General features: G+C 42.3%; 1 protein-coding gene across 12 annotated transcripts in view; it reads right to left on the bottom strand.

Moving 5' to 3' along the window:
- Positions 1-12,270, bottom strand: part of hth (Meis homeobox homothorax) — a 493,174-nt gene that overhangs the window by 249,880 nt on the left and 231,024 nt on the right. The window lies entirely within an intron of this gene.

Consider the following 12,270-nt stretch of genomic DNA (forward strand, 5'->3'; position numbering starts at 1 on the left):
CCCTCTTTAGGCCAATCGCAGCGATGAAGGCGAATGATGATGAGACAAAATTGGTGAAGGGATACCACCCAGGTTCGAGTACCGGTGAACATGAGTGTTCATCAATTCTATCTAATCATTGTTCATCCTCATCGTCGCGATTAGAGTAAAGGGAAATGAAAGTGACAAGAGTGACAAAAGCTACTGCATGTTTCTTTTTCCTCCGTGCCTTATTTCAGTGTCTGAAGAGACCCCTTTCTTCGTCAGTCGACCTGTAAGTACACAGCATGAGTCTACGGGTCGAAAAACACACAGTAACATGACGCACTGCACGGCCACAACTTCAAACCACCATTTTTTGTTGGTCGTTTTATTAGCAAATCTCCCCCACGTGCTCGCTTACCAAATCAAATCGCACCCTCGGCCGTCCATCGTCAAACGAGTTTATTTCCGCTTTTCTTCTTTTTTTCCACTGCTTCTAATCTAGAGCTTCGAATGTCCCTTCCCCGATGATGATAATAATGGCCTTTCTTCGCTTGGGAGGGTCGTGCTAGGTGCATACCAGGTGCGAAACGAGTTTCACACCTTCGACAGCTTGCTCATGCGTTTCCACTCTCCCAACTGGGAGCAGGAAGGTGAAAAAAAACTCCTTCGGCACACTCTGCTAATGACGCAAGGCTTGTTGGCAAGGAGGGAGAAGCTGGAAATTGTCATCGGCTTCTAACTCGCTGGGTTCTGTTTACATCAAACAACTGTTCCGCTCATAGTTTTGACGAATGGGACATTATCAATTTTTATTTCGTCATGCGGAAATTGTTGGAAATTGTTTGCTTGCTGGCGTATGTGCTAGAAGTTTGGTAAAGTCTGTTCAAAAGTCATAAGGACATAGCTTGGGGCCCAACTTTGGGCAGCGTCTCCAGCATTATTTTGCTAAATACAGTAACTATTCTATTTGCGAAATCATAAAGATTACTTTCCTCTTCAGGTAGCAGGAAGTTAACAAATGTACCCTTAATTTGTAAATTTTATTAAGTCTGAAAATGGGGGGGGGGGTAAGTGCCCGATTGGCCCGCCAAGCTACGCTTATAGGGGAATGAATCTATGTAGAGTTTAAAAGTGAGATCCTAACGACTGTACTTTTAGTCCACCGAAAATCAAACTGTAAATGTGCAAATGGTTCCCGTAACCCAGCGGTTAAAGTACCTCACCCTTTACATCCCTGACCCTACTCTGACGCATGCGCAAACTCCTCAGGTCGGCGTTGAGTTAGCTATCACGGATCAATTGAAAGGGATACTATTGAGTAGGTGTCTTAAGTCAACTTTATGCACAGTAAGGTTAATCGGGACTGGACCTACAGTTTAAAGTGGGATCCGAATCACTACGTGCCTCCACTGGGTATCGGACACGGGACCCCTTGATTACAAAGCGACGACGCTACCACTGCGCCAATGGGGAGGCACGACTCGGAAATACTGCCGTTATGACTGTATAGACAAACAGCCCTCTGGTGAAATTTCCACCTATTTGTAATGTTTCTGCATATTCCTGACACAACAGGTGGATTCACAAACAGTATTAAAGACCGACCTGAAAGGCAGAAAATCACAGGTTAAATACGCTCCTCTCTACAGAATTGCCCGACGAATTCTGTACCGTACATTTACTCAAGGTCGCACTACTCCTTCTACCATTATTCTACGCGACATTACACACACTGTGTCCACAGGTTTTAAAATTAAGTTGCTAGATCCGAAGAGCAATAAAATCGAGAAACGTGTTTCCACATTAAATCAAACCAAACATGGCCGGCCAGCGAACGAACCTCTATTCCAAAACCTTTTCTTTCTCTTCTTTCTTTCTTGAAGCTGGGCCACACCGTGCAGCCTTTTCATGCGCCGTTCCGATCTGACGTTGGCACAAAAAAAAAGACAAAGAAGAAAGAGGCCACGCAAAAAAAAAAAAAAAAAAAAAAAAAGGAATATAAGACGGGGCAGTGAGGGGGGAAAAGGAAAAGAAAATCTCTGGTTGGTATTCCAGGCAGCTTGCCTACCCGTATACGTCAGCTGCAGTGCAGGGGTGGAGGATGTACGTGGGATATAACAGAAAAAAAGCATTTGTGGAAAATGGTATAACAAAACGTTGTCTAGAAAATCGGGAGTTCCCTGTTCGCGAAGCTTCGTGCTGCTACAGCGCTGATGGAACACGACTATTCAGTCGCACTGTAGTTTGTGCACTAGGGATATCCACAAAATCCGGTTAAGGTATTTCAAATTATCCGATATCCGTTTCGAATGCAACGGATAATCCGAATATCCGAATGGAACAGATGTGATGAAGGATTTGTAGAAAATCCCTACAGTGAAATACGAATTATAGCCCGTAAAAGAGATAAAAGATAAAACTGTCCGAATAACGCGCAGATTCTGATATCCGGCCTCCCTGACGGCATAGTGGTAACGTCATCGCCTTGTAATCGAGGGCTCCCGGATTCGATACCCGATAGAAGCACATGACACAGTGGTTCGGATCCCACTTTGAACTGTAGGTCCAGTTCCGATTAGCCTTTCTGTGCATAAAGTAGACTTAAAACAACACTTCCATCAATTCGAATAATCTCAACATAATCGGATAAAATTTTATGCGGATTTGGACACCCCTAGTTTGCACTATTAATATGCCACTCCCGACACAGTGGTGCATCCAAAATTTTCCATCGAAGATGTCGTCAGACCATTTTCAGGAAGGTGCAAAGGTAGAGAGCATTGCACGTGCGGAAGATCGAAAATTGATGCGTGGTTGCAGATTTGTCAGCAAAGCCAAAGCCTGCTACAGTTGAAGCCAGTAGTAAGAAATGATAAGGTACACACCTCTTAAGTTACTTTGGGTACACAGTGTGGGAAACACACTACCTAGCGTTGCAGAGTACTCCGTCCTTCTGTTCCGTCAGACTGAACGGAGAATTCGACGGAACAGAACGCCAATTTGCCATAAATAGAATATTATAAAAGCGCTAGTAAATGGTAAGGGATCATTGATCTCTGCAAATTACGTGGGTGGGGAGGGGGGGGGGTTGCTTACAAACCACGCCAAGGACCTGTCTTCAGACGATCAGAACTCATCAATAAGCCATCCATTTCGTACACCTTCCTCCATCTAGCACCTGCAGTGCACAACGGTAACCCCTTAACTGTAGATTGGTAGCCGGGATATCCCAACATACAACCCACTATCAGCACCGAAACATGCTCATTAGAGAAACTTTACCCCTTCTAATGAAGGCTTTCGAAGGATCGGGCCTTCCCGAATACCCGGTGATTTGGGGAGTGGGGGATTAAACCGTCCAGAAGACCAGTCTTGGGTGTTCTTCAGGTCGTGAGGTAAAACTTCCTCTGAATCACCTGGTGAACATGTTTTCCAGAATCGAGCGGTACAAAAATACCACGCGGGGATCATCACTACCGGCTTCGGCTTCACAAAGGGATATACGGCAGGAGGAAGGGACTTCCTTTCATTTATAGACCGCACGCGAGAAAGCATTAACACGATGTAATCAAGCATTATTCTTCTCGGCTATCACCTAGTGGAGGAAAATTCTTTGTCGTCCAATTTGTCTCCCATACATCACGGGACGTATACGCACCTACAATTATATACCGCACGGGACCGATATGGTTGTCCATTTCGTTAAGGTATATTTTACACCAGGTCCAAATGAATTTTTCCACTGCTTTCAACAGACAAATGGGTAGGTAATAAATGGTTTTTCTTAGGTTATGCCATTGGAATATTTTATTAGATAAAATCGAACGATGAAACTGATCTATAAAAATGTTGTTCGTCCCTTGGTGTCAATAAATAAATTATATATTACGGTATATTTTGTGCGTTTAATGCTCCACGTCAATGTTCTATCTTTCCAGATTAATCGCGACAAGGAGATTGACCGGTATAATTGAACAAGGAACCAATTAAGTTTCCTAAACTCCGGTAGATGTTAACTTTCTGAACATATGAGTGAATTGTTACTGGGATTGAAATGTGTCTAACGTAACGGATTCACTGTATGATGTATAATGATTTTCATTGGCGTTACATGGATAATTTTGGGGGCTCATATGCGCCCGCTTCCCCCCGCCTCAATCAGATCACATATTCCAAATCTAGAACAATCTTGAAAACATGGATTTGATTTCAGGTTTAAAATATAAGCCCACTTTTGGCACAAATAGGCTAATCGGGATTGCACTTCAGTTTAAAATGGGATCCAAACCACGGTGCTTCCACCTAGTATAGAACCCGGAACTTCTTGATCACAAGGTGACGACGTTAATCAAATAAAAGTAATGGAAGAGGATGGTAACACACACAAAGCTCTATGTCTTATATGGCAGAGTTCGTGGGTTCCAAGCCTCGCCCAGCCACTGTGATTGGAAATTTCTGTCGTTTTATCCGGTCACCCACAAGTGGAAGTTGATATTGCTATTGACAGAGGCCATTGCTTTTCGTCCTTCGTGGCTAACCAAATGGTAGCAATAAGCGACGAAATGAACAAACAACAACTTCGCTTTGAAAGCTAGCACAGTTAAGTTTCAGAAGTTCAAATAGACATGGAGTGAAGGTATCCAAAGATCACGACATGGCTACTTCCACTTTTACCCTGAAAAAGATGAGCTGAAGCATTTCTCCTTGTAATTGTGGGTCGGTCTTTGAGGCAGTTAAAGTCGCGGGAGATGATGTGCTGTAATAATAATAATAATGACCGGTGTCTGGTCAAGTCGATGACAGGCCGCGTGGCCCACGGCTAGCCTTTTTATCTGCATGATGTCCGCTGGGCCGCGGTGTCAACTCCATGCTGCACTGTCATGATTTCAACTTCTTCCACTTCGAAGACGAATGCACGGAAGAACATGAAAGGTGGTATATAAAGGGACCTACTGACGCTATTCTGCCCATCAGTACTACCTGGTGTTCTGATGTTCATGCCGTCCCAGTGCTCGACTTCAGTCTCACCACTCGAAGTCCAAATTCGAGCTCCGGTATGGATCTTCCTTTGCGGGTGTATCTAACAGGCAAAAAAGTGACGCAAAGTGAAAAATACAAGTAGGGTTTCTTTATTAGATCCTTCTGTTGCACATATTACTTAAATATGTCTAAACATCTTGTTTCAATTTCCATTTGTGATCTTAAGACATTTTTTTATACCATCGAAAGAGGTATAGTAATGTCTCGTAGGTAGTATAGTATATTTTAACATCAATGTGATCAGAATGCCATCCATGGTTGTCGAATGTCGACACACAATAGCCGGTCTCCGTGGCGAAATGGTTAGCGCGCTACGACGCCGGAGTTCCCGGGCTCAAATCCCGGCCTGGCCATGATTGTTCTTTGTGTCTCTTTATCAAGTCCATCATATCATCACTTATCCTCATCTTCGCGATTAGCCAAAAGTGGCAGAAACGCGACGCTAAATAAAAAAAATCAAATCAAAACAAATTCGGCACACAACACATTTTCAAAAAAAAATATGGAGAGAGATGGCAAACAACCACGGAAGTATTGTGCCAGTAACTTCAAATGTTGTCCTCAATTTCCCTCCCATACATCAACAATTCCTACTTTCAACGCCTACTGGGGTCGAAGAGATGTAACCTAAACATCTTCCACCAGAGCTACCAGACTGAAGATATCGAGTGGAAAGTCTACCATTGCAGCGAGACACACAGATTATAGACAAGGGAGGAAGAAAAAGATGCATAACCAATAAACAGAATAACATAAATATCGTAGTGATAAAGCAGCACATTAATATACCGTATCAATGGGCGTAAACAACACATGACAATATTACTGGAAGGAGCGCTTATTACACTGCCAGACAGCATATGAACAAGTGGCATTTATTGCCAATAAAAGTCGCGAAGGAAGTGTCTGGATCGTAAAATTAAGCATCTAAAAACTACAGCGGGTGCCTATCAGACAGGTCCTCAAATTGCATTTTATTAATTTCGTCGTAACCTCTTCTCACGTTGTTTTGCTGCTATCCTTCCCACATGGTTCTTGCTGTACAACAGATGCCCTTGTTGCTGGTAAATTCCTTACGAGGAAAGAAAAACAGTGGTGATACGCTGAATATTTCCATGTACGTAACGCCTTATTAAAGGATTGCTTGATTTACCCCGGCAGCAATAGCACAAACACGGATAAGGCTGATTTTAGAGCAGGTTTGTCTTGTGGAGAAGAAAATTAAAACTTCCTGTTACTCATTTTGCCACCCACTTTTAACTTTCATTCCGACCTACCCCCCTCCCTCTTCTCCTCCATGGCTGTCACCTTGGTGATTACGGTGAAAACCCAATACAGTTTTGGGTCACATGTTAAACTGTAGATTCAGCCCGATTACCCTCTCTGAATGCCTTTTTTTAAAAAAAATATCTTGCATTCCACATCCATGAAATTTGTTTCTCATTTCATTTTTCTTTTCTCAGATTTATTCTGCTGCCGAGTACGTTTTTATTTACGGATCTCCTCCACTACTAAAATAAGTTCCTTCCCATTTAATTTATTCTATTTAATTATTGATATTCTTTCCTTCATGGTCCTTTCTTATTTTCAGTTTCTTTGCTTTCATATTCGTCTTCTATGTACTTGCTTTCTATACCGAGTAGCCGAAGTTTTGCCTTTACCGTCTTCTTTCTTTTCGTAATGTCTTTTCCGCCGTCTTCACTTCTGCCACTTTAAAAGTTCTTCTATCTTGTTCACTCTTGATAGCTTCGCCTACTTCACAATTCGCAGCCTGTCACAAAATTTCTTTTCCCTTTACCTTAACTTTCCCGTGTTCTTAATTCTGTTATCTCTTCTTTACCTATTGTTCTTATATCAAGCTTCCTTCTTATTATATTCTCTTCCTTGTCCTTCACATTATTGTAGTTTCTGGTTTGTTCTATTGTCCTTGTTATCTTCGTCTAAATTTTCTACTCGCCACAAGACCAAAGCTACTTGTTCTGTATAGTTCTCGTCGGTGCGTCGGCCCATCGGGGAACGAAGTACCCTCAGGAATGTCCGCTTGATGCTTTCGCCACTTGAAACGAGATCGTGCGACAAGTGTAGTTTTCACTCTGCAAAGGTATAACCTTGCAGAAGGCAAACTTTAGAGCAGCGCCTTCATTACCAATGTTTAATCTCCCCTTGATCCCGGCCACGGCGAAACTCTTTGATGTAACAGTTCGCCAAGACAAACATCTGCCACGGCGAAATTAAATAATGAATTTAAAGAAAAAAACAGATTGAAAGCTTCGTGTTCAGAGTTGGAAGATTTCCGACGACGTTTCTCGAGGTCTGGGCTTCCCTCGAATAAAACTTACGTGCCGTCACCCGAACGCCCACCCTCCCTACCAGCAGCTTCTAATTGTCTCCTTCCTGGGTGGTGATCGTGCGGGCTAGTTCGGACACTCTCAGTTGTTCAGAGTAGCATAGACATAACTAAACGGTTAATTTTCTATCAAGACATATAGACACAGAATGATATTGAGGTGAACGAAAACAGCAAAATATTGAAATTTAAGATATGGAATTTCATCCTAAAAGTAGCAGAAAATTGCCAATTGTAAGCCGCCAACAGGTCGTTCGTCAGGTCTTGGTCACGGGATCTAATGAAACATTTGATTTGACTTGTTAATTAGCGTCACGTTTCTGCCAATGTTGGCTAATCATGACGATGTAGACGAATAATGATATGAAATTGGTGAAAGGACACTCACATACAAAGAACACCCATGCCCAGGCCGGGATTCGAACGCGTGGTCCCTAACCACTCCGCAATGGAGGTTGGTAACTGAAGAAACTTGACCCAAAACTTTCATCCCCATTTACACAATGGGAATGTGCAATGAAGTGAATAAAATGACGGCCAGAAAAGAAAATTACTACTCCGTGATTCGATATTATATTATTTAGCGTTGCTTTTCTGCCACTTTGGCTAATCACGACGATGAGGATGAGTGATGATATGATGAAGTTAATGAGGGACACTCGCAAAGCAAAGAACACCCATGTTCAGGTCGGGAGTCTGTAATTCGAACAAAGAACCTCTGGAAAGGGAGGAGGGAAAAATTGATTGTAAATAGAGGGGAAAAAAGCACTTACAAACCGGAATAATTCTTGAAGGGGATAAGGAGAGAAAAGGAAGGCGTAGAGGAGAGAAACACCGATTGATCGAAAAGTGATAAAATAGAAAGAGGAGATAAAACGGTGCGACGAAAAATGGAAATGGAGAAGAAGACTGGAAAAGAAGAAAAATAATGAAAGGAACGAAATCACAAACAAAAAGATAACTCAACTACGACAAGACACAAAAAGAACGAATGAGAAGAGAAGTACACAAAACGAATGAAAAGAGAGACAAAGAGAATAAAGACTACGATTGGAAGGAGAGACGAGCATAAAAACGAGAAGATAAAGATTTCTGTGAGAAACAAAAGAACGTGATAGACAACACGAATGAGAAGCCACAAAAGGAAGGTAACAAGAACAATAATACTGAGCACTCTGTATGGTATTGCAAGTGAACAGCTACGAGCAATATACAGGACAAGTACATTCAGTTTCTTGCTATGTATCCAGTACACATTACCAAACAAACGAAAAACAAAAATTATAAATGTATGTCATGTTAGCATTGAGGCGGCATTTTATTAGGACAAGCCCCCAGGCTGGCACGGTCTCGTTGAAGGAATCATGGGGAAAACTAGGTCGGAGGAAAGTAAAATTATCAACGTTTCTTCCCCCTCCTCTCCTCTCGTCCGCCAGTATGTTAATGCGTGGCAGCCAAGCGTGCATTGTAGTAAGTGGGGGGAAAGATAAAAAAATGTTGAAATCGTTGCATAATGTTCAGTCGTGTGGGTGCAAGGCGGAAGGTAGAAGGAGATAGTTGTCATTTTTCGGTCAATGTGTTCAGAGTGCAGGAAGCAAATAAACTGCAAGGTCGCGAATGTAGTTTGACATGCTAGCTTCTACACATGTATCTTTCTCTTCTCTATTTGTGCTGTCATTGTTCTTTCCTTTACAATAGTCATTCTTGTCTAGTCTTCTCGTCTTGAGAATCTTCTAGTTTTGTGTTGTTCTCTCCACTTTCATTCGTTTTTTGCTTCTCGTCGTATTCTCTTTTCTTCTCGTTTCATACTACTCTCCACTCTCGTTCTTTCTATCTCGACGTAATCTCTTGTTTTTTCGTTTCGTGTTTATCTTCACTTTCATTCTTTTTTGTCTCTCCTCATATTCTCTTATCTTCTCGTTTTGAGTTTCTCCCCACTTTAACTTAATTTTACTTCTCGTCGTATTCTCTCATCTTCTCGTTTTTTGTTTATCTTCACTTTCATTATTTTTGTCTTTCGTTGTATTCTCTTATCTTCTTGTCTCTTGTTTCCCTCCACTTACATTCTTTCGGTTTCTCGTTGTATTCTCTTGTCTTCTCGTTTTGTGTTTCCATACACTTCCATTCTATTTCTTTCTCGTCGTATTCTCCTTTTGCGTTTCTTTCCACTTTCACCGCATTCTTGTTTCATTCTTGTTTGTTGGGTTCTCTTTCTCTCCACTTTAATTCGTTTCGCCTCGTAGTACCTTCTGTACAAAAGAAGATTACTAGTAGATTAAGTACTAGGGGGTCTCTCATAGGTTTCGCTTTCGTGTTGTTGTGGTCTCAACCAGAACTGGGGAGACTACCTAAATAACGAATTACAGGTTATTTTACTTCTATTCTCTCTCCCTCTTTCTCTATCTTGAAACAAGTATAATATGTATCATATTTGCTGTTTTTCCCTCTTTTTTTTCCGCTCTTCTTGTAGACTTGTTATAGACTTCCTCATTTACTGCTAAGATTCGCCACCTTAGTTCTTGTGGTGACGTACCGTCCCGTTCCTTTTTCTCAAATTAATGTTGCGATTCACCTGGATGAGATACCGCAGTCACTGCTTCAGGTGCCTTCTTTCGAAAATAATGTTTGTCCCAGGTCTGTCTGAATGAGGGCATTCCGAAAATATTGCCCCCTTGCTGGGAACAGAGTTCAACGCTCCGCAAAAATTCTTCCAATTGCCTCCACAAGGAAGACGACGCTCGCCCCGGGAAACCAAAGACAATCTTGCTAACAATCTCGAACTTTAGCAGCAAAGCGGCTTATGTGGGGAGGTTTTTGTGTACGTGTGTTTGTGTGGCGACGGGGCTGAAATAGGTGGGTGTGCTAGATTCATCCCCCTATTCGGGACGCCAGCAGGAGGGCTGGTAATCCGTAGTTAATAACAAAGAAAAGCCACGTGAAATGACCCTTGCAATTTATGCTTCGTGAAAGACACTCGGGGAGAGAGGAAAATGGAAGAAGTTGAGAATGGTTTGTAGATTAAAAGGGGCAGTGTTGCCGCCCTCTCATTAATTCAGGTACGAATAACAAAACTTTTTGTTCTGAAGGTTATATTTTTCTTCAAGGCACGCACACACACGCATATATTATAATATTATATATAAAATTTGTCGATTTTTTAAAGCGACGCCACTTGTCTCCCTATCCACACACAGACAGAAAAGGGGAGTTGCCGTACATCACTTTCATTGAAGAGGTAAACGTAAACAATTTTTCTTTGTTAAGTTTTGAACAGTAAGACCTCGTCTCGATGCTGAGTCCTCGAAAAACAAATTTGTATGCTGTATTCATGCAGCCATGCGGGACAGATTTACATATTCACTAACCGCTAAAATAAATATGTAAGTATAGATGTAATCCTACTACTTATGACAAAGGACTTACGATAATTTTACGTCGCTAAAAGAACACAATCATAACAAGAACAATAAGAAAAATAATTGAAAATAAGGACATACTATTGGGCAAATTACATAACTGTACCGACTTCCGTCCAAAATAATACAGGACAGTACGAGGCTGTGTCGGCGAAAATCGCCACATCGTCGAACCAGCCTCGCTGTTGCCAAAACTTGGCGCACCCCTGTCGATAAGGTCAATGGCCTCTGCATGCTATGGCTTGCACCCCTTGCTGGTGCTGTGGGGCTCGAAATAGAATACGTGTGCGTATTGTGGCTTTGTTGTTTGTAGCATTACGGAAAAATCTTTACGTCCAGTGTATCGGCAACAGCGTTTCAGCACGGACTGGCGGGAAGCACAATCCTTTTTGTCCTACAATATACACAAGACTACATACGTGCATAAATATCGATGTTTCAATGTAGCAAACATCGATCTTCTCATACCAAGCTCCATACTCCTAGATTCAAGATTCCGTCACCGGCAAGGTCGCCTGCAGAGAGGGGCCCAGGGGGGGGGGTCCCCCTGAGACATCTGGAAAACTTCATAGAATTCGAATGATGAAATTGCAGCGATATTTTATTACAAAGAATATTATTGTCTGTGATTTAAGACAGCAATTGACTGCCATATCCAACAAGATACCCAGAGAACGTTTTCACCAGAGACTTTGAAATAATGTTGACTGCAGTAACTAGGAGTATGGGGAACGGTGTAAAGTCGAGAAATTTTCATCAACGAAGTTATAGATGTTTATGGAAACGAAGCAAGACGAATCCAGTCTCTACTTAAATAATGGACTCAATTCTGAACATGTCAACAACGACAAAGTATTTTGAACTCAATTTCAATTATGATTTGTAAAATAATGACAACGGTCATAAAACATAAGTTTCTATGACTGAATGGCAAGCTACGAAATCTTACTCTCGGAAAAAAAATACGAAAAATCCCGAGGGTGGCCCTGGTCACCGGGGAGTGTGTATTTGATCTTCGTGGTGAGCAACAACAAAAGGGGGGTTCAGTATCTCTTGGATACCCCCCCCCCCCCCAAGAAAGCATTATGGAACATACTGAACATTTTGGGGCCTCTTTTCTTGGTCCAGATCGGTTTTTTGAAAAGTCACAGTGTGAAGTGCGCTCGGGATAAGCTACGTTGGTACAAAAACCCTTTCGCTGACGCACTCTCGTCCTTTCCCCCTCGACCTGGAAGGAGCATGGCTCTCCAAGGAGATAAATCCAAACAGATTGGAAATCCGAAACCGACTTGCGGGGAGCCATGAAAGTTTCTCAACACAGACACCCAACGCAAATAAACAAACAGCGGCAAACCAATAAACTCCGATGCACAGTCCCCACGGGGGAGTGGAGGGGGGGGCACGATATTGTGTAAGTGGGAAGTGAAGGGAACGGGAGGGAGGGTAACCACGACGCAGCCACAGCAGATGTTCGCACGTTTGGTTCGGCGGCATGACACCAGA

This window comes from Lepisma saccharinum, chromosome 3 (genome assembly GCF_977018435.1).
Source record: "Lepisma saccharinum chromosome 3, izLepSacc3.1, whole genome shotgun sequence".
Lineage (NCBI taxonomy): Eukaryota > Metazoa > Arthropoda > Insecta > Zygentoma > Lepismatidae > Lepisma > Lepisma saccharinum.